The sequence below is a fragment of the Triturus cristatus genome, chromosome 7 (assembly GCF_964204655.1).
Source record: "Triturus cristatus chromosome 7, aTriCri1.1, whole genome shotgun sequence".
Taxonomy (NCBI): Eukaryota; Metazoa; Chordata; class Amphibia; order Caudata; family Salamandridae; genus Triturus; species Triturus cristatus.
Window position 1 is genome coordinate 351,696,902 of NC_140590.1, and position 26,549 is coordinate 351,723,450.

General features: G+C 46.5%; 1 protein-coding gene across 4 annotated transcripts in view; it reads left to right on the forward strand.

The window, feature by feature from the left end:
• The first annotated feature begins 5,943 nt into the window (after window positions 1-5,943).
• The window catches only part of LOC146809647 (uncharacterized), a 977,933-nt gene continuing 957,327 nt past the window's right edge, over window positions 5,944-26,549 (forward strand). For 2 of the 4 annotated variants that reach the window (XM_085616506.1, XM_085616505.1), the window contains exon 1: window positions 5,956-6,013. The gene's annotated coding sequence lies outside the window, so the exon portion shown is untranslated. Of the gene's footprint in view, window positions 6,014-26,549 lie in introns of all 4 variants that reach the window. The other 2 variants (XM_085616504.1, XM_085616507.1) reach the window with 2 other exon arrangements.

The following is a 26,549-nucleotide window of genomic DNA, read 5'->3' on the forward strand; positions in this document are numbered from 1 at the left end:
CCTGACATTTACACAACGCTTGCATAGGGACCTCTCCCATGCCACCTAAAATTACAGTGAGCACAACCCTAGTATTCCACATGCACTACACAGCGCACTCTTACACAACACATGGTATCAGCACATGACCACCGTGGGCCCCAAACATCGGCCATGTCATGCTTCGTCTGTTCGCTGATAACACATGCAGAAGGACCAGATGGGCTGTACTCGCCTCAAGAGAGAGCCACCGAAAAGGGGAAATACCTTCTCCACTTGTAAGTGTAGGATTAGGGCCAAGATTCAACCCAACAGAGAAGAATCCCATAGAATAGTAGCAAACATGACCCGTTACGAGACCAGTCCCACAGCACTATACATCTTCACCGATCCTAGCGAGATTCCAACAGAGGTAGAATGTGTAGGAGTGGCACCATAGGGGAGGATACTGTTTGGCCTCAAGACTTTCCAGAAAATAGATTCTTGGAGGTAGCAAAGCCACTGCACTAGTGCACAAACACATACACTCCTGCTTCTGTCTGTGGTCCCAGGGTGGCCCTTAGCATGACTGGTGTAGTCTTCTTTAATTACAAATGGATGCCAAACATTGAGTTCCAGTGTAGGGCCATCCACATCAATGATGCGAAGGGAAATAAGTCTCATAGGGGAGGATTAAATACCAGCATAGATAACCCCTGTCAGGAAATATGGGACACTGAGATAGATAGGTACACATGGTTTGAAATGAAGGGATAGTCCCAAATTTTGCGGAAACTTACACTGTATTCCTTGTGTTTCGGAGGAAAAGGAATGATTCCACTCAGCACTAATGAGAATTGTGGCACAATACTGCATGTACCGCACATAAAATAGGGCACCTCCACGCTGATGGATACCTACTGACAGTGCAGTGAATTTGCCTACACTCAGCTTGTCCCCAGATGGTGAGGATTGAGCTCCCTGGCCCCATGCTCAACCCTACCCTGGGCATTCCTGGAGGTGATCTGTAAGAGTTGTACCAACATACGCTACAGAAGAAAACATCTCTATTGAATTAACCTTGAAAGAAACAACTACTGATCATTTTGTTGTGGCTCAGTCTAAGGACATTCGGAAAGAATTCAGACCGTTTTCTGACACACAAGTCAATGCAGGAGTGTCCATACCCTTCTTCACAGTGCAGACTAAAGCAAATGCCCACTGTTTGCAAATAGCCAGAATTAAGTTGATGAAGATGGTTAACAGTACTGAGCTTGGCTTCATGCAATTAGGAAAGAACTAAGAGCCATCCGTCTCATGGTAATGCAACATTGGTATATGTTACACTTGATGACCGCAATGGAGGGAGCGGTTTGTGCCAGGATGGGTGCGTCCTGTTGCATTTTTTATCCCAGGCAACGACATGAACAATGGAACTCTGAAGCCTGCCATCGGAGCACTGCATTGTTTGCAAACGGACCTGCGTAAGGAGAGAGTTCACTCTGACCAGGACTGGTACTCCGGCTGGTTTTCCTGGCTCCCCTAGTGGGTGACAGACTGTGTATGTCATTGCTGCCTATTATCGTCGTTTTTCTACTATTTTTGTGTGGTTACCTACAAGTTGGGGTTTCCTACTTAAAAACAAAGTCCTTAAATATGGGAGGATGCATGTAGCTAGGGAAATAGTAATAATTAAAACTGAAAAGCCCCCAACAATATGACGGTCATGAACTATGGGGTAAATGATGTAGGTGAAAATTAATCTAGAGGGGGAATGTTAATATTGATGTCGATGTACGCAATGATACGTGTAAGTAGAAAAAATCGAATAACTGTTGTCGAAATCTCCTGATATGACCTTTCCATCAACCACTAGTCAGAAATACATGGTCAGGCAGGCCGTGTGCCCTAGACCTGAGGCTAGCGATTGGCAGATCACAGGTGGTGTGGCATGTAACCAGCAGGACAAACGCGCAAACCGGAAAAACCCAGATTAGTCCCATAGATAAGCAATGTGAGAAGTTGGCCTGGTATATGCTTTCCACTAGTTATAGTGGGCACCTTGCACCAGTCCAAACGACCCTTATTGATGATTAGGTTAAAGACAACCTTTATTGAAAGCTATCCCAGTGTTAGCTACGGAGAGAAGCCTTTAGGCTAAGTCTAGAAGGAATGTAAAGCAGCTTGGTTTACCAGATTATAACCTCTTGAATAACCAAATGAAAGGAGAGCCACACAAGGTATATATAAAATATATGTATTTATTACTAATCACTCTCTACTAACCTCTTTAGGATATTAGAGAACAGGGTACACAATATTAAAGCACTAGAACGACAGTAAATAGCACAATACACAGTGGGCTCCAGGGGGAGACCAAACCATACACTTAGAAAGTGGTATAACAGCCACAACTGGACTAGACACAGTGCCTAGAGCATATAGAATCGCTGGGACCAGAAGGAACCACCCAAGGTAGTGACACAGTGGACCCACGGGGGACGCGTGCGGTGTGAGAACACAGCCACGAGCTCCGTACAATCCAATGGGAAAGTCGCAGTTGGAATTTTAAAGATTGAGGACACTTAGGAGAGGACTTCAAGCAAACCTTTTGGAACATAGAAGGTTCTAAGGCCAGCACCCTTGAGAGTACCAATGTACCCGTGTTACCTATCTCAGGAGGTCCGGGTGCATAGGGGTCAAGTGGTGTTGGAAACGCTTGTTGATTTCAATGGCGTGATGCGAAGAAGTGCTGCTGCCGGGAAGTTGAGAAGTATCCGGTGTGATCCAAGCCTGAAGCTAAGAAGAACCTGAAAGCAGAGGGGACAGAGTCTGGGTCACTTAACAGTGACCAGGGGCACGATAGGCGAATGCCCACCGATGTCGGGTGTTTCAGGTGAGAAGAGGTGAAGCTTGACTCTGCAGCCACGGGAACTAGGAGACTTAGACGATGACCAAAGTCCGCAGGCGAGCTGTCCAACCAAGTATTTCGAGTGCTTGGGGGTCAGTGTCCGGATTGGACACCAACAAGCCTTGGCAACTGCAACCCATGCGGTCAAAGAAAAGATGCTTCGGTGGGAACCAGCAAGGTCCTGGGGATTCCCCAAGCGATGGAGAGTTAGGGCACATCTGGAGCAACCAGGAAAGCCCATTTAAAGTAAAAGTTCCCTTCTCAGGGACCCACAGGTTGAGAGACCAGGGATCGCGAAGGGACCTCGAGCTGAATCACAAAATACCAGCCCACGGAACACTCGTGGAGTGTAGGCCGGAAATCTTCTATGGAAATACTGCTCTGGGTCTGGACTACAAGTAGCCCAAAGCACAGCCTCAGGGATCGCCAAAAAGCATATGCTGCTGCAAATGTACACGGTGCCCAGGGGTTTGGGTTGCACGGTCCCCACGAGGGATGCGGATCTCAGAATTGCTGAGAGCACGGAACAACCTCAGAGACCATGGGAACCCAACTCCTGTGTTGCAGAAATCTTCAGGAGCTGCGTAGATGCAAACCGGTCAGATGAGTTTCAGGTGCCTGCTTTGCAGGGGAGTAACTCCTTTACTCCAAGGGAGATTCTTCAGTCATCCAGCGTGTAGATAGTCGAAGTACTTGGTTTCTGTAGCAGAGTTTCGTCCAGGTAAATCCAAAATCCTGTAGCCAGGGGTTCCTACTTTATACCCAAGGAAGGGGTGGGACAAACTCTGGGGACCCACCTGAGGGAGGGTCAGGACAGAGGGGTGGCTACACCCATGTCCTTTGTCCAGTTTCGCGCCAGACCAGGGGCTGATAGCCCCTGCAACCGGTTTCAGCTGGACTATGCACAGGGACACCAAATGTGCCCCCAGTGCAGACATCAAAGCACTCTCAGAGTTCACCCACCCAGACCCCAATACACTAAAACCTGTCTGGGAGGTGGTTACACCTCCCTGTGACAGGAAACCTATTGTCCAGCCTTCCCCTGTCGGAGTTTCGTCCAGCAGCAGGAGGGCAGACTCGTGTCTGTGGCTGGCAGCATCCATTTTGTGATGCCAGGGTCTGTGAAGTTGGTACCGGATGTACCGGTGCTGTCATATTTCTCCCTCTAGTAGGATGGAATCATACCTCCTACACCTGTTACTGGTGTGGAGGTATGATTCCAAGGTGTTTGACCCCAAACACGACACGTTTCCATACAGCCGTTTTAAAGTTAGCATTTACCGCGAGGTTATAATGCACTTAAGTATATGTGGATGGCTGCATCACAAACAACCCCGGAATATAGGTTCCAAAGGCTGCAGAGGGGCTCTGCTCGCTCATGCATGGGTACCCTCTCACATAAAACCCATCACCCTGCCTTCAGGATTGATAAGGCTTGCCATAGGGGTGACTGATAGTTTTATATGTGCAGTGATAAGGATAGATATAGTGAACCTATATCTAAGTAAGGGGTGCATGCATCACCTTACACAGGCTGCTGTAGCAGTCCTGTTGTGTCATTTTGAGTGGCCTCCGAGGGGTGGCATAATACATGCTGCAGCCCCTGAGAGGCCTCTGGGGTACCTATGCCCTGGGTACATAGTATACCATATACTAGGGACTGATAAAGGTAACCCAGAATCCAAACTGGAGTGTACCTAAAGTACATGATCAACCAATTTAGGGAGAAAGCAGTTAGACTGGGGTCCTGATTAGCAGGATGCCAGTCAAACTAAGTTGAAAACCAGCAAAACACCAGGCAAAAAGTGGAGGTAACCATGCAGTCAGATTCCACCTTCCTACAGGCTGCAACACCACAGTGGTCCTGGGAGACTGGCCCCATAAAATGCACATGGGGTGCACGTTCCCAAAACCCCATAAAGTTGGATACTACAGGAAGTTAGGAATACTCAGCCAGTCAGGACAGCGCAAACTATACATGCAGTGATCAGGCGCTCTCCATGCCGGACATCTGGACACGTTACCCACTGGCCCTCATTGTGTCCACGCAAGGTTGAGACCAAAATGCATTTGGCATCAGGTGAGAGTAATTTACGGATTTATGACAAGACCCACATTCCACTCCATGAACAGGATTCATGAATTGTTTTATGATGCTTCAAGTAATGTATAAAAATACATTCAAAACTATTGTACTTTGAGTCAGTCCTCAGACTTGTTTCTGTATGCTGCAGTCCCGGCGGTAGTGTTTGATTAAGCCAACTGTTTCTGTTTTACTAAACGCCTCTTGTCTTTGTTTATTCAATGTAAATTCATATTCGAGGAACAGATTGTTGTATAAATATAGATTTGCCGCATTTGCCACATAATCCATCACCTGCCACATAATCTGCAGATTTTGACAAAAAAGAAATTGTATTTTTGGCTCAAACGGTCCAAAAGTTACTAAAAATGTAGCAACAAGTGTTGCTGCTCAGTAGACGGCCCATGAACTGTCAATTTTCTATTACTTAGTGCTATATTTGGGTGTTAAACTGGTACTAATGAGATGCAACCAATGAACAGACAATTACCAAGTTAAAAAATGTGGAAATAATGAATACTGTTACAAAATGTACCTCATTATGCCGCATAATTTGCAATGTATTGCAGCATGATTTACTCAATCCTGCCGCATAATTTGTCCCTCTCCTGCCGGATAATTCCAGTGGCCCTGGGCATACCTAACGGACCACTCATGTGTTAGCGGACAAGGTACACAAATTCGGGATAGTCCGTAAAAATTTACGATCAAGTGGTCGCCCTAGATGGTGTGCACGTCTCCTTACATTAGTTTGGCGTTTAGAGTACTTAACTTGTATGTTTTTTCCGTGATGGCCCAATTGATCACTTTCGGGAAGATTAGTTTTTTTTATCAGAACCTGTGAGATCGATGCTAAACAGGGTACTAGATAGATGTTATTATGCTTGCCAACAAGCAGGCGTCGGTTTCTATCTCGCTTCTCGAGTGCCTTAACCATGTGATCTGGCTAGCAGTGAATCATGATACGAAACTGAAACTTTGATACCCATTCAAATACGCCTGCAGGGAAAGCATTTGTTGGAGATCGGTCTCGAGGCGGATGGCTTGAAGAGGACTGTAAGGTACAGTGTTCTTTATAGTATATGTTTTTTTTTTTTTTTACGAAACGCTTCAATACTGCACTTCATGCGCCGGGAAACGCCGGTTCACCCACATTCCCATTCTAAGGATGAGGGAAATGCCTCTCCTAATGTTTCCCAGCGTCCAACTAACTTTCATTCCAACACCGATGTGGCGTAACAGCTTTAGCTGCCGGTTTTGGAGCTGGGGAACCCGGTTCGAATCTCCGTGTCGACTATCTTGTGATTCTGGGTAAATCTCTTAATCTCCCCGTGCCTACAAAAACATGAATCTGTCCTTGTGTAATGCAACTGGGGGTCATGTGAAACGCTCGAATACCTTCGGGTCGAGTTGGCGCTGTAGAAAACTGAAATGCTGGTGAGGAAATAGAAGGGTCTCAAAATGGTTATGCAATTGAGAGGAGCGTGAAAAGGCGACGTTTGGATAACATTAGAACGCAATTAAGAACGGAGTTTGTCATGCAGAGTTGAAAGTAAATGTGGGATAGTTAAGGCAAGAGTGATAAAAATAGAAACGCCTCACTAAAGTACTCACATTGCTTCCAAAAGTAAAGGAGCACCGCTTCAAGGGAATAAAAAGTGCACCCTGCTGTCACCTGAAGGGGTCCTCAGAGTGCCCCTCTCTGCTGGGATGGCTTCCTGAAGTCTCTATAACTCCCAAAAGTTGTCCTGCACAAAGCAAAGCTCTGAAGAGTGTCACATTAGAGTTCTGTAGACTTTTTGATTAGGTTAGGCGCGGCATGTAACTTGCCGTGAAAGAGAGCTTGGTCTGACCTCTAAACGTGTGAGGTTCGCTGCAGTAATTTGCTGTCCGGATCTTCCTTGTGAAGACCGCACTTTTGCTGCTGCCGGTGGTCTTGGCGCAGCTGTTCACGTCCTTCCAAGCTTCGATCGCAGATCAGGGTCCGAATGTGGCTGTGCTGCGTTGGGTGTTCTACTTACTTCGAGCCGGTGGTAACAGGTAGGGACCAGCGGAACTCATTTTTGGGGACCGGCACGTATATTTATTTCCTCATCAGGCATTTTTCTAAAAAGAGAGAGGGGAAAACCAGGCAAACGGGAAAGGAGGAACAGAAAGAAGGAAAAACCGTCACCAAAGGAGAAAAGTCAGGAAGGTGCAATGATGGGCCAGTGAGTGTCTGGCAGTGGATTATAGAAGGTCTGAGGTGAGTCATCACTACGCAGTTTCACACTTTGTCAGCTTGTAGCAAACATTGGCAAACAGTGCTGGTGGCGCCCTGTGCGACAATGTTTGTTGGCGCCCCCCACCCCCAATGACCACCTCCACCACGGATTCTCTCACCAGCACCCTTTAACAGTGACCGAGTCACCATAACCACACTCTCTCAGATGCATTGAATTAGTTATATAGCGCCACTCATACCAGTGTAGGGTGTCCGAGCACTTTGCATCACACACACATTACACAGAGACAATCAATCATACGAGTGTAAATCAGTGTATAGGAAATGTTACTTAAGTCAAAGGACTGAAAGTGTAGGAGTCACATGTCACCCATACTGGTAGGCAGTATAGTTTAAGAGTGCTTGGTGTGGAGAAGCACAAACGCAGAGTCGAAAAAGAAACAGCATAGTTGGGAGTTTTCTTTAATAATAAGAATCGATTTCTAGCCAAATTAACCCTTTTTGTAACATTAATCAATGTTCTAATAATGTATACTTTGCAGTGTGTATGCAGTTCTGGGATGAAAGTTAATAGCTCACTGTTGTATATTAGGACTTTAAGTTATAAATTGCAAGTAACAAAAGGATGTCTCTTTTGAAAGCAGTAACCTGCTGACCTGTTTACATCATACCCACTCTGTAATCTACTTGATACAAGTTCTTTGCAGCAGGCATATTAACCCTCTGCACTAACTTCACCTAAGTCAAAACCCCAACTATACAAAAAGCTGATCTCTCTCCAGGAAGATAGTTAATCACACGAGTTTTCTTGACATTTATGTGAGGCCTGGTAATTGCCGGCGGAAAGAAACGCTGCAGCAGGTGCTTCAAAAGCTTAATAAACTTTCAAACACGGCGCCCCCAGGAAGCCAGCACCTGGTGCGGTGGCACCGGTCGCACCGCCCTAAAGCCGGCCCTGTTGGCAAATCCAATCTGCCTCACTTTTGTGTTTAAAAAAAATCATTAGTTATGTTATTTGCACTTATAGAGCGTACGTTTACCCTGGGGTGTACTAGTGCTAAGTACTGGTTAGCGGAAAAGTCGAGTGTATGCTACTGAGAGAAGAGCCATGTCTTCCAGCCCTTTCGGAAAGAGAGGATCCATGGCATTCCTGAGATTAAAAGGAAGCTCATTCCAAGCTCTAGAGGCACAGAGAATGAAACTTCAACCTCCCCTATTGTTTTTTTTAAATGTGGCGACTTGCACTTGTTTGGCAGCAGTGGACCGTAGTATTCTGCCAGGAACATACCATTGAAATTTGCGCCTCAGGAACTCTGGACTAGTTCCATTAATGGCCTTAAAGACGGTGCATAATTCTTTAAAGCGTGTTCGTTACTTTACAGGGAGCCAGTGCAATTTCTCAAGTTCTCTCTTCACAGAAACAAACTTTGGTGTTCCAGACAGCAGTCTACCCGCTGCGTTATGGACTAGTTGAAGCCTGCTCATATGTTGTTTTTGGACATTAAGATATAGGCCATTACAGTAGTATAAACGTGACATTATAAGGGCCGTCACCACTGTCTTAAGATTGCTCTCAGTTAAGAAGATCTTCATTTTCCTTATGATTCTAAGAACCATAAAGCAGGCTGAAATCACCGTGCTTACTTGATCCCCCATGGTAAGTTTGTTGTCCACCAATACTCCAAGGTTTTTGGCTTTTCTTGTGGGTACTGGACACTGACCAAGGTCCTCCGGCCACCACTCCGGTCTCCACATCCGAGGATTGTTTCCAAATTTTATGACCTCGGTCTTGCTGGAGTTGAGAGTTTTAAACAATTAGAGGACATCCAAACCGAGATTGCACTCATACAGTCATGGAAGCGTTTCCCAGACTCCTTTTCAGCTCCCTCCGTCAGCGACAACACAATTTGTGTGTCGTCAGCGTAGGAGGTGAGTTGGAAGCCAAAGGACCTGATAACTCCAACCAATGGTGCCACATATATATTAAAAAGCGTTGGGTTAAGAGATGAGCTCTGTGGCACCCCACAAGAGAGTGAGAAAGATTTGGATGTCTTGCCATCCAAGTCCACGGTTTGCGACCTATCTGATAAGAAGGATTGTAAAAGTTTCCACGCGAGACCTTCAACACCGATCTCAGACAGCCGGTCCATCAGTACTTTATGATGGACTGTGTCAAAGGCCGCGGACAAGTTCAATAGAATCAGTACGGCATTTCCTCCCCTGTCTACGACCTCTCTGATTTCCTCCGTGGATCTCAACAGCGCCAACTCAGTGCTATGATAAGGTCTGAACCCATATTGCGATGAGTCCAGGGAGTTGTTAAGGTGAAGAAGAGCACTGAGTTGGTTGTTAATTGCCTTTTCCAAGATTTTAGCAGGAAAAAGTAGCCTCGAAATCGGCCTGTAGTTGTTGGGAACTTTGGGGTCTAGAGTCTGCTTCTTCAACAGGGGAAGAACAGAATCTCTCTTCCAGATTTTAGGAAATATGCCAGATGTAAAGATGGCATTCAGCAAGGGGGTCAGTGCCATTCCAATTACTTCAGACAGTTGTATAATAACCCTAACCGGGCAAGGGTCACTAGGGGCCCCTGATCGGATCGAATTCAGAACCTTAATCGTATCTGATATCTGTAGAGGTAAGAATTGGTCAAGTATCAATGGGGAGTCATGGTTATCCACTGCATTAGTCTTATGAAGGCTGTGTGGGGCTGGATCACAACCACAAGGGGAAATGGTGGATGGATTAGAGCACCCCAAGAAAGGAACGAGAGCGAAGGGCAGCCGTGATTTTTTTTTATTTTTCACAACTTTGACACCTCTTTCAGATTCACATTTAATTTGCATAATTACTTCGCTAATCTGTGGGGGAGAGTGTGCCTCGAAGTGCAGTAATCACAAACACTAAAGGCAGGGCTTTAAGTGGGATGAAGAAACTGTGGGATCTCTCTAAGGGTCGTGGCCGATTTAATTAGGGCCGTGGCTTAAAAACATGTAAGCTCAAAATCTGTGTTTAGACTTGGTGTGCCGCCCGACTCGTATTTTACTATTTCTGTTATTGTATTCCGATATATAATATAACAAGTAACATTACACCTAAAACAAGCCAGTACTATTGACTTTATCAATGCTTCTTAGTTGCATAAGATAAATAAGCAACAACTATGACTTCGTTATATAGCATATTGAAAATGTTTCAGTTTTGAAATGATGAGACTGTGAAATAACTATAACGAGTATCTTTGAAGTTACGTTAAAGGCGTTAAGGGTGGTACTGCTGCAGAGTTAAGATTTATTTTTTTCATCCCGATGGTGAGGGCAAACAATGGAGAGCCCAATAGAGACCCATCTCAGCACCTGCTTTTTAGAACTGCTGGTGCTTAGCACCGGCAAGACCCGGCCCACTAAAGCCCTGTCTAATGGGTAGAACGATAGCATTGTGTTTGTTATACACGCAAAAGGATTGTTAGATCTGGGGGTCTCTAGTTGGCAGAGGTATACACCTTAGACCAAATAGGGACCCTTGCTTCTAGTCAGGGTACAGGGACACACACGGTAGATAACCCCTGCTCACCCTCTAGGTAGCTTGGCTCGAGCAGACAGGCTTATCCCCAAGGCAATGTGTAAGGTATTTGCACGTAGACACCACAATGATCCCCCCTCCGCACACCACAAACTTAGACCACACAGGTGAGTTATATCAAAAATAATATATCTTTATCTAGTTTCCGCAGTTGAAATCAAGTATCACAGGTTTCCACTATATTCGCTTTCTTGGTTGGTCGGGATCGGTAAGACGATAGTCTCTAGTCTCTTGCGTGATTCGATACTCACTGAGAATGAATCAGTTTGTAGGCTCTTGATGTTTAGGCAGCTACGTTGCTCCGGAGGTGTCGCTGCGCTCATTGTAAAAGCGCTCCTCTGGCTGTTCGGTGCAAGGTTTCCACAACTCCCTCGACGAGCCCCCAGTGACGATGTCGACGTCACCGGAGTCAGCCACTCACAGTGCGGCTTCGTAGAGCAGGGAAGTACGACTCTCGATCTGCTTCAGGCCTCCGGGTCGCGGCAAGGCACGTGCCGATGAGCACGTCGGTCTTCTTGATGCGGCAACCGGTGTCAGGCTCGGGTCAGTGCGGCACTCTCCAGCAAGACAGAGAGTAGCCAGCCCACTTCACAGGCAGATGTTGAGAAGCTTGGTAGAACAGCCCCCGGTCCCTGCAGCACACAGCAGCGCAGGGGGGACACAGCAGAGTCTTGAGTTCTTGGCAACCTTTCTATCCCTGGGTTGCGAAACAGGAGGCCAGCTCTTCTCAGGCCCTTGGAGATTCGGTTTAAGACACAGCACACAGCAAAGTCTTGTTTGGTCAAGTGGGTAAGGTCAGCACACAGCAAGACCCCTTCTCCTCCTCAGCTTCAGTTGTACAGCAGAACAGGTCAGCCCTTCGAGCACACAGCAAGGCAATCTTCCTTTAGTTCTTCAGCGGTCCGTCTTTCAGCAGAGGTTCCTCTTGATGGTAGAATCTAAAAATCTGTTGTCAGGGGTCTTGTACTTATACCCCTAAAAGTCTTTGAAGTCTTTGTGCAAGTGGGTCCTGAGCCCGGTCTGATCCAGTTCTGGGTGTTGCTGGAGCACTTTGTTTTCCTGGCTTCTACATTCTTTTCAGAGTGAGGGGCAGAGTCGTCAGCCGCCCAGCAGGAGGTGGAGCCAGCAGCGTGGCAGGCAGGCACAACCCTATTCACTCCCAGGTGCTATCTCCTCCCTCCACTCTCCTTGCAAATGTCGCCATTCAGCAGAGGGCTGACTCAGCCAACCTCCTGGGTGATCCCCAGCCCCTGTCACTCTCAAGCCAGACAGTCAATCCACAAGCACGCCCAGGCACACAGAAGGGTCAGACAAGAGAACAGCTACTCTCTAAAAAGTACTATTCTCCAACTCAGGATTTAAAAACAACCTCTCCTAAAAGATGTGTTATTAAATGCTGAGCTCAGGGATATCAAACACTCATGTCTTATCTTGTTCCTATGAGAAGGTAGGCGGATAGCCATTGGCACCAGCCTCCCCCAGGGTAGCCTATGGAGCAAGATAACCTTGCAGCAGTGAACACACAAAATGGCCGTTGTTCACTACCAGAACATGTTACCTGCACTAGTACATGCTCTACCTTTTACATACACTGCACCCTGCCCAGGGGGGTACCTTGGGCCTTCCATAGGGATGACTGACGTGTATAAAAAGGGAAGGGTTAGACCCGGTCAGTGTGGACACTGGCCAGGAGGACATGGCAGTCCGGGGACTGCAGGCAGGCCTGCGGTGGCAGGCCTGAGACACCTTTTTAGGGCTACACAGGTGGTTGGCGCAATCAGCGCTGCAGACCCACTAGTAGCATCTGTCATCACCAGCCCTGGCAAACACAGTGCACTTTACTAGGGACTTCATGGTGATACAGATATGCCAATCAGGTATATCCAATCAATATGATATTTTACACAGGGAGCACTTACACTCTGGCACTGATTAGCAGTGGCAGAGTGTCCAAAGCATCTAAACCAGCAAAAACAAAATCCATCACAGCATCAAAAATCCAGGTAGCAGAGGCAAAAGATAGGGGAAAAACCCACGCCAAGGATGTCAGGTCTAACACGTGTCCCCTCCAGCTGAAAGTGGGGAGAACTACCCACCCTCTTGGGAGTTCTCATCGCTAAGGCGGAAAAACCTGGACAGACCATCAGCATTGGCGTGCTCTGTACCGGGACGGTGTTCCACCGTAAAGTCCATTCCCTGTAGGGAGATGGACCACCTCAACAGTTTTGGATTCTCACCCCTCATCTGCATTAACCATCTGAGGGGCCTGTGGTCGGTCTGAACACGGAAGTGAGTCCCAAACAGGTAGGGCCTCAGCTTCTTCAGGGCCCAGACCACAGCAAATGCTTCCCTTTCAATAGCGCTCCACCTCTGTTCCCTGGGGAGTAGCCTCCTACTAATGAAAGCTACAGGTTGGTCCCCGCCCTCGTCGTCCATCTGTGAGAGTACTGCTCCCACACCTTGCTCTGAAGCGTCTGTCTGCACTACGAACTCACTCGAAAATTCAGGCGCCTTAAGCACCGGTGCTGTGCACATTGCAGTTTTCAGGGCATCAAAAGCAGTTTGACAGGCCTCGGACCGATTCACTTTCCTGGGCTGATTTCTAGAGGTTAGTTCTGTCAAGGGGGCAACAATGGTGCCGTATCCCTTGATGAACCGTCTGTAATACCCGGTGAGTCCTAGAAAGGCTCTCACCTCTATCTGCGTCTTGGGGGGTTCCCAAGCCAGAATGGTATCAATCTTCGCCTGTAGGGGCGCCACCTGGCCGCTCCCTACCTGGTGTCCCAAATACACCACCGATCCCTGCCCTATCTGGCACTTACTGGCCTTGATAGTGAGGCCTGCCTTCTGCAGCGCCCTCAACACTTCACAGAGGTGTTGCAAGTGTTCCTCCCAAGTGGAGCTGAACACAGCAATGTCATCCAGGTACGCGGCGCTGAATTGCTCCAGCCCGGTCAGTACCCGGTTGATCAGTCTCTGGAAGGTGGCAGGGGCATTTTTCAGTCCAAAGGGCATGACGCGAAACTGGAAGTGCCCCTCTGGCGTGGAAAATGCCGACCTCTCCTTTTCCCCTTCAGTTAAGGCAATCTGCCAGTACCCCGAAGTCAAATCGAAGGTGCTGAGGTACCTGGCAGCTCCCAACCGATCCACGAGCTCATCAGCTCTGGGGATGGGGTGCGCGTCAGTCTTGGTGACCGCATTGAACCCACGGTAGTCCACGCAAAACCGAAGTTCTGACGGGCCACCGGGTGTAGCAGATTTCTTGGGAACGAGGACCACTGGGCTAGCCCAGGGACTGCTAGAGGGCTCAATTACCCCTAACGCCAACATCTTGGAAACTTCTTCCTTGATGCTGGCCCTGACCTTGTCAGCTACTCTGTAAAACTTCTGTTTCACAGGCAGGCTATCTCCAGTGTCCACATCATGGACGCACCAATTGGTGACACCTGGTGTCAGGGAGAACAGGGAGGCAAACTGACCCAACACCTGGCGACAGTCTCTCTGCTGCTCTGGGGTCAGGGTGGGCGAGAGGACCACACCATCCACTGACCCGTCTTGCTCCTTGGTTGCCAGGAGGTCAGGGAGAGGATCACTATCCTCCTCCCCACCGTCATCTGTAGCCATGAGCATCGTCACTTCAGACCTCTCGAAGTGGGGTTTGAGGCGGTTCACATGCAAGACTCTAAGGGGCTGCCTAGGAGTCTTCATGTTGATCAGGTAGCTCACCTCACTCTTGCGCTCTACCACCTCATATGGCCCGGTCCACTTGTCACGGAGCGCACAAGGCTCCACCGGCGCCATTACCCACACTTTCTGCCCAGGATGAAATTCTACCAGAGTGGTATTCTGGTCGTACCATCTTTTCATCTCCTCCTGGCTGGCTTCTAGGTTCTCCTGAGCGAGCTTCCTGAAGCGCTGCGTTTGGTTGCGGATGGCCAGCACATAGCTGAACACATCCTGGGGGGTTTTCCCACGGGATTTCTCCCACCCCTCCTTCACCAGTGTGAGAGGTCCTCTAACAGGGTGGCCATACAGCAGTTCAAAGGGGCTGAACCCTAAGGACTTCTGAGGCACCTCCCTGTAGGCAAACAACAGGCATGGTAACAAGACGTCCCACTTCCGTCTCATGGGCTCCGCTAGGCCCATAATCATACCTTGAAGGGTGCGGTTGAACCTTTCAACCAACCCATTTCCTTGAGGGTGGTAAGGAGTGGTGAACTTATAAGTTACCCCACACTCCTCCCACAGAGACTTCATATACCTAGAGATGAAGTTGGTACCCCGGTCGGAGACCACCTCTCGGGGGAACCCCACATGGGAAAAGATCCCCATCAATGCACGGCCCACCACGGGTGCTGTGATTGTCCTGAGAGTGACTGCCTCCGGGTACCGGGTGGCGTGATCCACCAAGACCAGGATAAACCTGTTGCCTAAGGCAGTCTTGGGATCCAGGGGCCCTACGATATCAATGCCCACCCGCTCGAAAGGGGTGCTCACTACAGGAAACGGCTGGAGGGGCGCCACGCACTTCCCTCCACTCTTACCACTGGCTTGACAGGTTTGGCAAGACTTACAAAAGGTACCGACGTGCTTCTTCATCTGGGGCCAGTAGAAATGGGTGACAAGCCTGTGATAGGTCTTGTCTTGCCCCAGATGTCCTGCGAGAGGCACGTCATGAGCCAGACCCAGTAAGAAGTTCCTGAAGCGCTCGGGTACCACCAGCACACGGGCTGCACCGGGCTCAGCAAACTTAGGCTCACTATAAAGTAAGTCATCCTCCAAGTAAATCAAATGTTCCTTGGACCCTAGGCCCGCTGCCTGGTCTGCAGCCTGCTGCCGCACACCAAGGAGAGAAGGGCACTCCTTCTGAGCCTGGCAGAATTCCTCCCTGGAGGGACCACCCTCTTGCTGCCAATGGGTCAGCTCAGGCAATTCCCCCAGTTCGGCCACCTGTTCCCCTGTAGGTTCCAGGGCATCCCCCTCAGGTTCTGCTTCCTCCTGGACCGTGGGAACAGTGGGGGCCGGTTTCCCGCGCCCTCTGCCCCTTCCTCTCTTGACAGGTCCCTGGGCCATTGTTCCAGGCTCCGGTTCTACTAATCCACCCTTACTGGCTGTCATGGCACGTGTGGATACACAGATCCACGCTGGCAGTCCTAACATCTCCAAGTGAGTTCTGTGCTCTACGTCCTTCCATGGAGAACTCTCCAGGTCGTTACCCAACAGACAATCTACTGGCAAGGCATCACTGACACAGACTTCCAAGGTACCAGAGACTCCCCCCCATGTAAAGGGAACACGCGCCATCTTGCAGAGGCGCACTGAAGTGTCAGCTGCCACTACTGGGCGGAGCACATTGGGAATGACTTGCTCTTCAGACACCCACTGACACCTGACAGATGTCACACTAGCCCCGGTGTCTCTCAGAGCCTCTATCTCCCTCCCATTTATGGTCACCTTTTGCCCGTATTTCTTAGTGTTAGCGGGTATCAAGGTATCCTGGACCATCTCTTGGTCTCCTAAAGAGACAAGGGTCATCATAGCTAATCCCTCCTCCCCACTGGAAATCAAATCCCCTCCCAAAGCTACACTAGCTAACCCTGGGACGGGAGCAGCAGCTGGTGCTGGGGGTTTCTTGGGACAGTTAGGGGCTATGTGGCCCACTTCCCTACAAGCATAGCAAGTAGGCGGTGGTCTGTTGCCCTTAGGGGGCCAAGACCTCTTAGGCTTGGGGGCTTGGGACTCCTTCTCCTGGGAACTGTTTTGGGGCCCTTTAGAGAACTCCTTACTGTTACCCTTGTCCTCCCCACCTTTCTGCTGGGGACCCTGACCACCCTTGGCTGGCATACTTACCACCCCTTTGTTGACCCTGGTGCTAGTCCAGCGGTCTGCCTCTTTAGCAAGCTCACTGGGATCAGTTAACTTGCTGTCTAAAAGATGCTGGCGCAGCTCTGGAACACATAGACTACTCAAGTGCTCCCAACTAATCAAGTGACACAACCCCACATAATCAGTAACTTTGCTGCCCTTTATCCAACCTTCCAGTGCACGCGTGTACATACTCACACACTCCACCCAAGTACTTGTATCAAGTTTCTTGAAGTTCCTAAACTTCTGGCGGTACTGTTCTGGTGTAAGCCCATACCTGAGGCATAAGGCCTCCTTCATCGTGGGGTAGGTTAAGGTCCCTGCTGCTTCTAAGGGTGCCAAGACATCCCTCCCAAAGGCCTCAAAATGCTTCCACAACCCTGCTCCCCAACTCTTCTCAGGCACTTCATTCATCTTCAAGGCAAGCTCATAGGATCTAAACCATGCATAGATATCCTCACCCCTTTGATAATTCTGTACCAAATCTTTCGGTATGTATACTTTACCCGCCTGTACTGGCTGTGCGCTGCCACCATTCGTGCTGGACTCCACTTGTTTGGCTTTAATGTCTAGCTCCCTCATGCTCAACTCATGAGCCAACTGGAGTTTTTTCTCTTCCAAAGCGAGAGCATTCCTCCTCTCTTCCGCCTCTTTCTCACTGTCAAGGCGCAGTTTCCTTTCTTCCGCTTGAGCTTTGAGCTTAAAAAGTTCAATCTCATGGGCCCTAATCCTCTGATTTTCCTCCAGCTCCTCTGGAGAAAGGCTCCTACTGGAATGGGTGCTGCCAGCCCTAGACGCTGGCCTATTCACTGGCAGATCATCGGATCCAAATCCGTGCTCCGGTGTTCCAGCCCCTTCAGTAGTTTCCTCGGTTGCGCCATTCTTGGCCTCCCACCAGGCCCTTAGAGCTTTCTGTAGCTCCGTCTTGTTGGCGCTGCCCTTCACTGGGCATCCAAGCTGCTTGCAGAATTGCTTTAGTTGCTCCTTCTTATATTCGAGCAACTTTTTCACTTCGAATTGCAATTCCGACTCCTCACCTACTCCATTCAGAGACATGATGCTTCGTCGATCCTCCAAGAATAGTCTTTGCAAAAACTTTGTGCAATGCAACTGCTTACTAGATTAGTGATGTACGAAGAATCACTGCAGGTCAAGTGCAAATACTGGTTCTAATCCGCACCGCTGACCACCAATGTTAGATCTGGGGGTCTCTAGTTGGCAGAGGTATACACCTTAGACCAAATAGGGACCCTTGCTTCTAGTCAGGGTACAGGGACACACACGGTAGATAACCCCTGCTCACCCTCTAGGTAGCTTGGCTCGAGCAGACAGGCTTATCCCCAAGGCAATGTGTAAGGTATTTGCACGTAGACACCACAATGATCCCCCCTCCGCACACCACAAACTTAGACCACACAGGTGAGTTATATCAAAAATAATATATCTTTATCTAGTTTCCGCAGTTGAAATCAAGTATCACAGGTTTCCACTATATTCGCTTTCTTGGTTGGTCGGGATCGGTAAGACGATAGTCTCTAGTCTCTTGCGTGATTCGATACTCACTGAGAATGAATCAGTTTGTAGGCTCTTGATGTTTAGGCAGCTACGTTGCTCCGGCGGTGTCGCTGCGCTCGTTGTAAAAGCGCTCCTCTGGCTGTTCGGTGCAAGGTTTCCACAACTCCCTCGACGAGCCCCCAGTGACGATGTCGACGTCACCGGAGTCAGCCACTCACAGTGCGGCTTCGTAGAGCAGGGAAGTACGACTCTCGATCTGCTTCAGGCCTCCGGGTCGCGGCAAGGCACGTGCCGATGAGCACGTCGGTCTTCTTGATGCGGCAACCGGTGTCAGGCTCGGGTCAGTGCGGCACTCTCCAGCAAGACAGAGAGTAGCCAGCCCACTTCACAGGCAGATGTTGAGAAGCTTGGTAGAACAGCCCCCGGTCCCTGCAGCACACAGCAGCGCAGGGGGGACACAGCAGAGTCTTGAGTTCTTGGCAACCTTTCTATCCCTGGGTTGCGAAACAGGAGGCCAGCTCTTCTCAGGCCCTTGGAGATTCGGTTTAAGACACAGCACACAGCAAAGTCTTGTTTGGTCAAGTGGGTAAGGTCAGCACACAGCAAGACCCCTTCTCCTCCTCAGCTTCAGTTGTACAGCAGAACAGGTCAGCCCTTCGAGCACACAGCAAGGCAATCTTCCTTTAGTTCTTCAGCGGCCCGTCTTTCAGCAGAGGTTCCTCTTGATGGTAGAATCTAAAAATCTGTTGTCAGGGGTCTTGTACTTATACCCCTAAAAGTCTTTGAAGTCTTTGTGCAAGTGGGTCCTGAGCCCGGTCTGATCCAGTTCTGGGTGTTGCTGGAGCACTTTGTTTTCCTGGCTTCTACATTCTTTTCAGAGTGAGGGGCAGAGTCGTCAGCCACCCAGCAGGAGGTGGAGCCAGCAGCGTGGCAGGCAGGCACAACCCTATTCACTCCCAGGTGCTATCTCCTCCCTCCACTCTCCTTGCAAATGTCGCCATTCAGCAGAGGGCTGACTCAGCCAACCTCCTGGGGGATCCCCAGCCCCTGTCACTCTCAAGCCAGACAGTCAATCCACAAGCACGCCCAGGCACACAGAAGGGTCAGACAAGAGAACAGCTACTCTCTAAAAAGTACTATTCTCCAACTTAGGATTTAAAAACAACCTCTCCTAAAAGCACTTACACTCTGGCACTGATTAGCAGTGGCAGAGTGTCCAAAGCATCTAAACCAGCAAAAACGAAATCCATCACAGCATCAAAAATCCAGGTAGCAGAGGCAAAAGATAGGGGAAAAACCCACGCCAAGGATGTCAGGTCTAACAAGGATCAAATGAAATTAGCAAACTGAAAGAAACAGCTATTCCTGATTTCACTGCCTGGACAAATAAACAAAATCAGACCGTAAGTAGCTGAGTGGTTCAGACAAACCCTCAATCTAGAGGTGCCAGACTTGTACTCTTCCCCAAGGTCAACAAACCCAATTATGCACTTCATAGGAATCCCAGACATGGACTAAATCCACTAAAATGCACGTGCACACACCTCAAAGACATCACAGGAACTCAAATCATATAATTTCTTATCCATAATCTGAGGAAGTGATGTTAAGAGAGCTGAACCCTCAAGCTTCTCAAACCCAATTTTGTTGCCCCCCAAAATTTTACCTCATGCCAGTGGTGTAACGAAACTTGAGCCCCCCCCCTTCAAAGTACATGCAGGGCCCCCCATAGTTCCAGACCCAGTCTGAAGCTCTTACCCCATGGGCCTGCCAGTTCCGGAGGGGCCCCCTGGATCTCCGGGGCCCCTGCACCACAGGGTTTGCGGGGGCTTATGTTACTCCACTGCCTTAGGCAGTTCAGCCCCAGAGTATTCACACTGATATAGTGGTAAAAGACTACCCTTCCCATCAAACTTAGTAGAGTAAAATCATAATTTGAAACTGGTGTCGTACTTTAAAATTTGGGACCGCGTAGGAGGCAGGGCCCTACCCCTGTCTATCCCGGTATTAGTGAACGGCGAATGGTTAATGCGGTATGTACAAGTGCTTTGTGTAACGTTTTAGCTATGAATGCACTGTGTATACGCTATTATACATCACTACGTGGGTTCCATTTTAGAGTGGTGGCCATCTTATGGTTGCCCTCACATAGGCTATATAGCATGAAGCGAATACGGGCCTTTTAGAGCACACGTGCCTTTCTTTGACTTTTCTGTGACCTGGGCAGCTTGGCTCCGCTGCCCCAGGTCAAACTGGTCCCACGAGTTCCCCGTCCTCTGGCCACCTGTGATTAGCATCAGGGCTTGACACACCATAAAGTCTTTTCATCCTACACGAGCCTCCAGCTAATCTCTTTCTCACCTGACTGTTCCTGCTTTATGGCTTGTTTTACAAACAGGAGGTGCCCGTGTTTATTGGGGCCTGCTGATATCTGATGAGGGATCTGAGCCTTGCTGGGTAAATAATTGCGGGCTGGCTGAACTGAAATGTGAGATTGTAATCATGACTCTGCTTGTTCTTTGAAGTAAAATATGTGAATGACCAACTGCAAGAGAAGGGCGGTGTTGCCCAGAGCATAAAAGAGAAGACCGTTTTTTGTTCTGGAGACTGCCTCATTCAGTTGCTAAGGCTTCTGTGCGACGTAGTCTCACTCATTTGAGTTTCATAAAGATGTCTTTTCATATTTCAGCTTCTGTTGCCAAGTTCTTTGTTATATGGTCAAGATATGCAGAATTTTATAATACCACATCAGGAAGTACTCGAAGTCATAGGGTGCTACCCCTAGCACCTCTGGGGTCTCAAAAATTGGAGTACTTCAGTTGGCGCCCACCAGCGCGGCCTCATCAGAGAAGTGACTTTCTGTGGGAGTGATCTTGTCAGGAGACTGAAATCTACTGAGGAGGACAGAACGGGATTCTACCAAGAAGGTACTCTGTGCACAGGGATTCTGGAGATTCTTTGATTATGTAGCCCGGTATATTTCTGCTCTTCCTGATTTTGATCCTCCACATGATGTCACTCAAAAGGTGAGAAAAAGAACCCTTTTGGCGTGAGTATTATAGAAGACGTTTGGTCATGTAGAACTTGACAATTAGAATTTGGATAACCTTTTGATTATTAAGAATAAGAATTAAGTATAAGTGGGTCGCTCTCAGTCCTTTGGTTCTTTGGGTCTTTAATTTGGTTATCGCAATTACCAAAGCCGAGGAGTTGGTTTCTTGGTTTCTGATTTGGTCATTGAAATTACCAAAACCGAGGGTCTCGCATTTTTGCGAGTGTATTGGTAGAGATAACCCCTTGAATTTTGAAGCTAGATTAGTGAGCTATAAGATGCCTGATCTTAGCAAATTTGGAAATGTAGCTTTTGGTTTGTATAGGTTTGGATATGCGAATTGCAATTTGTGTAGGCAGGTAATGAAGAGATATTTCTCCATTTGGTTTTGACTATAATACTTGCGTTTTCCGCAGTATTTTTGGCATGCCTGTTTGTAAGCTCACATGGAAAAATGTGTTGCTTTTTGTTTTGAAAGGTACCATAGTGTGGGAAATATCTAAATAGGTTAAATTTAAAAACATATTTCTTCCTTGGTGATTTTGTATCCCCAGGGAATTAAAATATGACATAATACAAAACAAGGATCCTTCGTTCTGCGCAGTTTCATGAAAGAAGATATGCAGAACGATTTTGTGTGGTGTTCTGCTAGGCAAAGCTAGTGAATTGAGCGCATTCACTACTTCTTGGACATGCATCTGTCTGTGGGGCTGTTTATGCAGCCTTTTGGAACACTATTGAAAAGCGTTGCTTGTAAATATGACCTACAACTAGTATTTGCAAATGGTTTGTTTCAAGTATAGTCTGTGAGCTGTTCTTTCTTTCTGTCATGCGTATTGATTTGTAAGTCAACTGTGTGTTTAAATGTCTGTGTTTTTTTTTTCATTAGTGCAACTTCTGTAAGTAAATTGCGACGGCGCTATTTATGAAAACTGGCTAAAGCGCGCTGTATTGTCTGTTTAACCCCTTTCTGTTTATGTCTGAAATGAGCTCAATATGTGTTTGTGGGTCTTCTGATGTTTCCAGTCTGTTAAGTAAATTGTTGGTTAATTAATATCAAGTAGAAACTTAAAAAAGAAATCCAGAAACGAACCATGTGATGTGCTAAAAAAGCTATATGGTGCTCTTTAATTTATAGAATGAGCGTTTGTTAACATATACAAAACTGCCGTTAAATGCTTAAAGGATAAAATTAGAAACACATTCAGTAGATATAAATAAGGCCCCAAAAACTAAATTATCTATTTTTGCAAAAGTAAATAAATTTACAGCATTTTCCTTAGATGCATTGTATTAGATGTTCACAGGCAAACTTTTCAGCTGCAGTATATTTGAGAGAAATGTTCATTCAGCCAGCACCTTCCCAGTTGAACACGGGTGGAATTTTGCAGAACCGTCCTTTTAAATGAAAGTGGCGCAAAAATGTGACGCGTTTCAAGTTGGGCTTATGCGCTTAGGCGTGCGAGTTAATGTGTCCAAAATGATAGGCAAGAGATGCAGCTTGTTTTTTATACATGGATTTATCACAAAAACGAATAATTGGGATTTTTTTTAAAAGAAAATTATTAATCATGGAAAAATTATTTTAAAAAAAATAAGTGCTTTTCAAAATCGTTTTTTGATATTTATAAAGCTTAATACTCATACTATGACCTCCTAGCATTAAAATTTGATTTAAGTTGTGTTGCATCACTAAAATGACAAGCATTCACGTGTACAATTTTCCCTTGGCGCAGGCGCAAACAAGCTCATTTTTATAAAGTATAAGTTATTATTTCCAATGCCCGACTCATGGGTTATGTAATGGACATTCTGGTAATGCATATTATGCAAGAAAATTGTAGGATATTCATTTTTAATGCCAAAAAAATGAAAGTCGAATTTGAGTAGAAAACACTGTTTGAACTGCATTTTCTTCCATTCAGAGTACTTTTTAAAGTGTCTCAGACTTCAGTAAATGCATACGTTTAGGTTTGATATATATTTACAGGTTGTGTCTTCTTATGATTCAATGAGTCAATGTGCCAGTACAAAGGCTTGTTTTAATATCAGGGTTGAAGGTTCTAACTTTAGCTGTGTCTGTCACGATACTACTGAACACGCTATGAAAAACAAGACCTTTTTAAAAACTTGGAGAAATTAAATAAAATATGGTATCGCAACCCGCAACTATTTGATGTTAATAAAAAACGGCCTTAATGGAGTTAGCACCCACATAGAGAAAGAGAAATGGAGAATTTTTTTTTTGATGAAGGAAAAAGAGGATGTTTGTGAGCAGGTACGTGATGAAGTCAGTAATGATAGAGGGGTGGAGAAATGTAGAATTACGGTTATAGGAACTAGGTAATACGTAGAAAGGAGAAGAACAATTGGGAAAATAGAATGCCGTGGAGGGAAGAGAGATGATGAAGGGGAGTAATAAAGACATGAAGAGTAGCGTGAGGAAGGTTGTATTGACGAAGGGAATAAAAAGGAATGTGGTATCGGTTTGAGTAAGTGGGAGGGGAAAGATGAGATTGCAAGTTCTAGCAGTAGGGGTGAAAATATTGTAATTACCTAACGGGAGGCACTGAGTTTCATATGCTAATATGAAAGCGACGAACAGAGCTTGAATAAAGGCAAGTGACTAAATGATGAAGAAAATATCAAAACTCATTGCGAATGCAATTCGCAGTGCCAGTGGACTGGGGCAGAAAGCGGTCCCAATTGCTGGAGTTCAGTCTAACTTTAGCTGGGCCTACTGAGACGATCATTCATTTAAGGTTGTTGAAATGTGTACCATTACATAGGATTGTAACAAGGATTTATTCTAAAAAGTGGTATGTGTGTTATTAAGTTTTGTGAATTATTCACAGTAAATGTAGTTTAATAATCTGGGAATAGAGATAATTTTTTTAGCGCCTAAAAAGGAGAAATTATATTTTGAAAATAGAGTGAATTATTGCAAGTTAGGAGGAATTAGGAAGGCCTTCTGGCTTTGACAAATTCAGAGTGGCAGAAGCTGGGGGTTGGAGAGCTGCAGAGGCTGGCTCAAGTTACGCTGTTGAGATGCTATCTTTAGTTCAATGGAGTAGGCTGCCACGTTGACATTTATGACCTTTTAAATTAGGGCCTTGCCTCTGTGGAATGCAGAATGACCTTGCTACACGGGCCTCTGAAGGTGGGGTTTCTGGTTTCTCCATAAGAACATCAATAAAACTAAAGAACTTAATTCCAAAGGGAAAATATAGCAAAGGGGTTTCTTTGGAAGCCCAAACATCATGTTAAATGCTTTGCAGAACTGATACATTTGCGTCTCGCTCTAAAAAAAATTAAAATAAAGAATGATGCCTGCTATTAGCTCTTATTTAACAGAAAACGGAGTGTTGCATTAAGTCTTAGACAGACAAAAAGATTCTAAAATGTTTTTAAGGCTACATGCCTAAATGTGAACGAATTGACAATTAAGACTTATTTTTCACAGTGGAAATTGTAGGTGCCAAATTAATATGGAGTGTCAGTGTAACGATTTTTTTAGAAAGGTAAAACTTAAGTGGCTGGATGTTGCAAGGACTGACAAGGGGGTACAGTTAAGTAATGGCAATTTATTTTTGTGTATTTGGTCCTATCATGAATTGTTCTTGCTGGTCCTGTATGTTAGAAGAGAGACAGTAACGTTATATTTGACAGCAGATTTCCATTGCCTGGTGATCTACTGTCAAAAAGGAGGGTAAGGATTTTAAACCTGACAAATTAAACAGGCCCAAATATTGGGTTTTGGGCTGCAGGTTTACAGTGCATAAGAGTACATGACATGGTGTTGTGTGTCACCGCTTATTTACATATGCTATTGTTTTGTCTATGCTTTTTGTGCTTGATATACAGCAAGTATATCTGATGGCTTGACGTTTTGTGCGTTTTTATTATTTTTTGCATGTTTTCGTTGTTTTTGTTGCTGCTTTTTGATACTATTACAAGTTTACCTGTGTTGTGAGGGGATGGTCATGACGATGCCCATCGCTACGCAACAGTTGGTTGAACTTGTTCTGGTTACTAAATTCCACAGCTAATGATATTTCATGCTGTGAACATGAGAGACAACACTTCACCAGTGCATGTCTAAATTGGCTATAATGGTATTACAGAAAACTAAAAGAGATCTACAGGATCAAAGTGTGTCACCTGCAGTTAGTCACTTACTGCCCTTTCCCTTAATGGAACAGGCAGCCTTACATTTATGTATCCTTGATTGGACCTAAGGATGAAATTATAGATCTGTGACTCAAGGTGGCCTAATTTCTATATTACATTAGTTTATGATGTTCTGTTTCCTAAGTAGCATATGGCTCTTGTTCCTTAAAAGAAAAACTAGGTTTTCATTTTTCCCTGAAGAAGGAACTGGAACATTACCTAAGATTACCGTATATGGTGTAGTCACCAGCGGTAGAGTTAAAATGTATGTAACTTTGGCCTTTTGTGTATCACCGTACTCTTGGTGTAGTGTCACATGCCTGACTATCACCCAAGTAAATTCTTGTCCTTCCTATAGATTTTTATTTTTAATTGCTTTTGTTGCTTCTCCCCTGACCGATGTCGCATCATGCTTAGTTATTGGGGATTTTAGTTGTGTCCCAGTTCCAATTCCCTTTTCTGTATTCCTTTCACCAGTCAGCCCATTTATTATTGTAGGTGTATTGTTCAGGTACACACTTCCAGACTGCAGTGATACACCAGGAACCTCCATATTATGTATAATCCCCTCTTGTATGACCAGACTGCTTTTCAAGAATTGTCCCTAGGCCTGCTTCAATGTTTTCCAGCCTGACTGTCAAGTATATTATATTATAGTAAGACAAGTTTTCCATCCCGATAGGAGATAACTTACGTTTACCTCTTTTGAACATGACGAATTTTCAGTCTATTTTTTTTTTTAAACCTTTATTACAAAATTCAAGAGATATACAAGTATGGGCCTACAACCTTCAGGCCGGCCGCTAGCAAACAGTGAGACCATAAAACACATTTATAAAACACAAGCGGCAAGCGGTAAAAGTCCCACAAATCAAAAGTATCATTTGCGGCTACATTGCCCAAACATCCCAAATGGCGGTTTCATTTTAAATGAAAAACGAAAAACAAACCCACAAGGCGGCAAAAGTCTAGGCAACATTATGTGCTCCCCTCGGGAGGACCCTACCAACCTACAAGAATAGGAGGGGGGACGGGCAGGGGCAGAGACAAAGTGGTCACGATAACACAGAATCAAGGGAATGTGCAGACTAGGGAGACTGGGCCGCCGCCAAGTCAGGCGTCAGTGGCGGGGTACAGATCCCGCCGCGATAGGAGTTCCAGGGGCCCCACACTTTTACCCATTTCCCAGGCT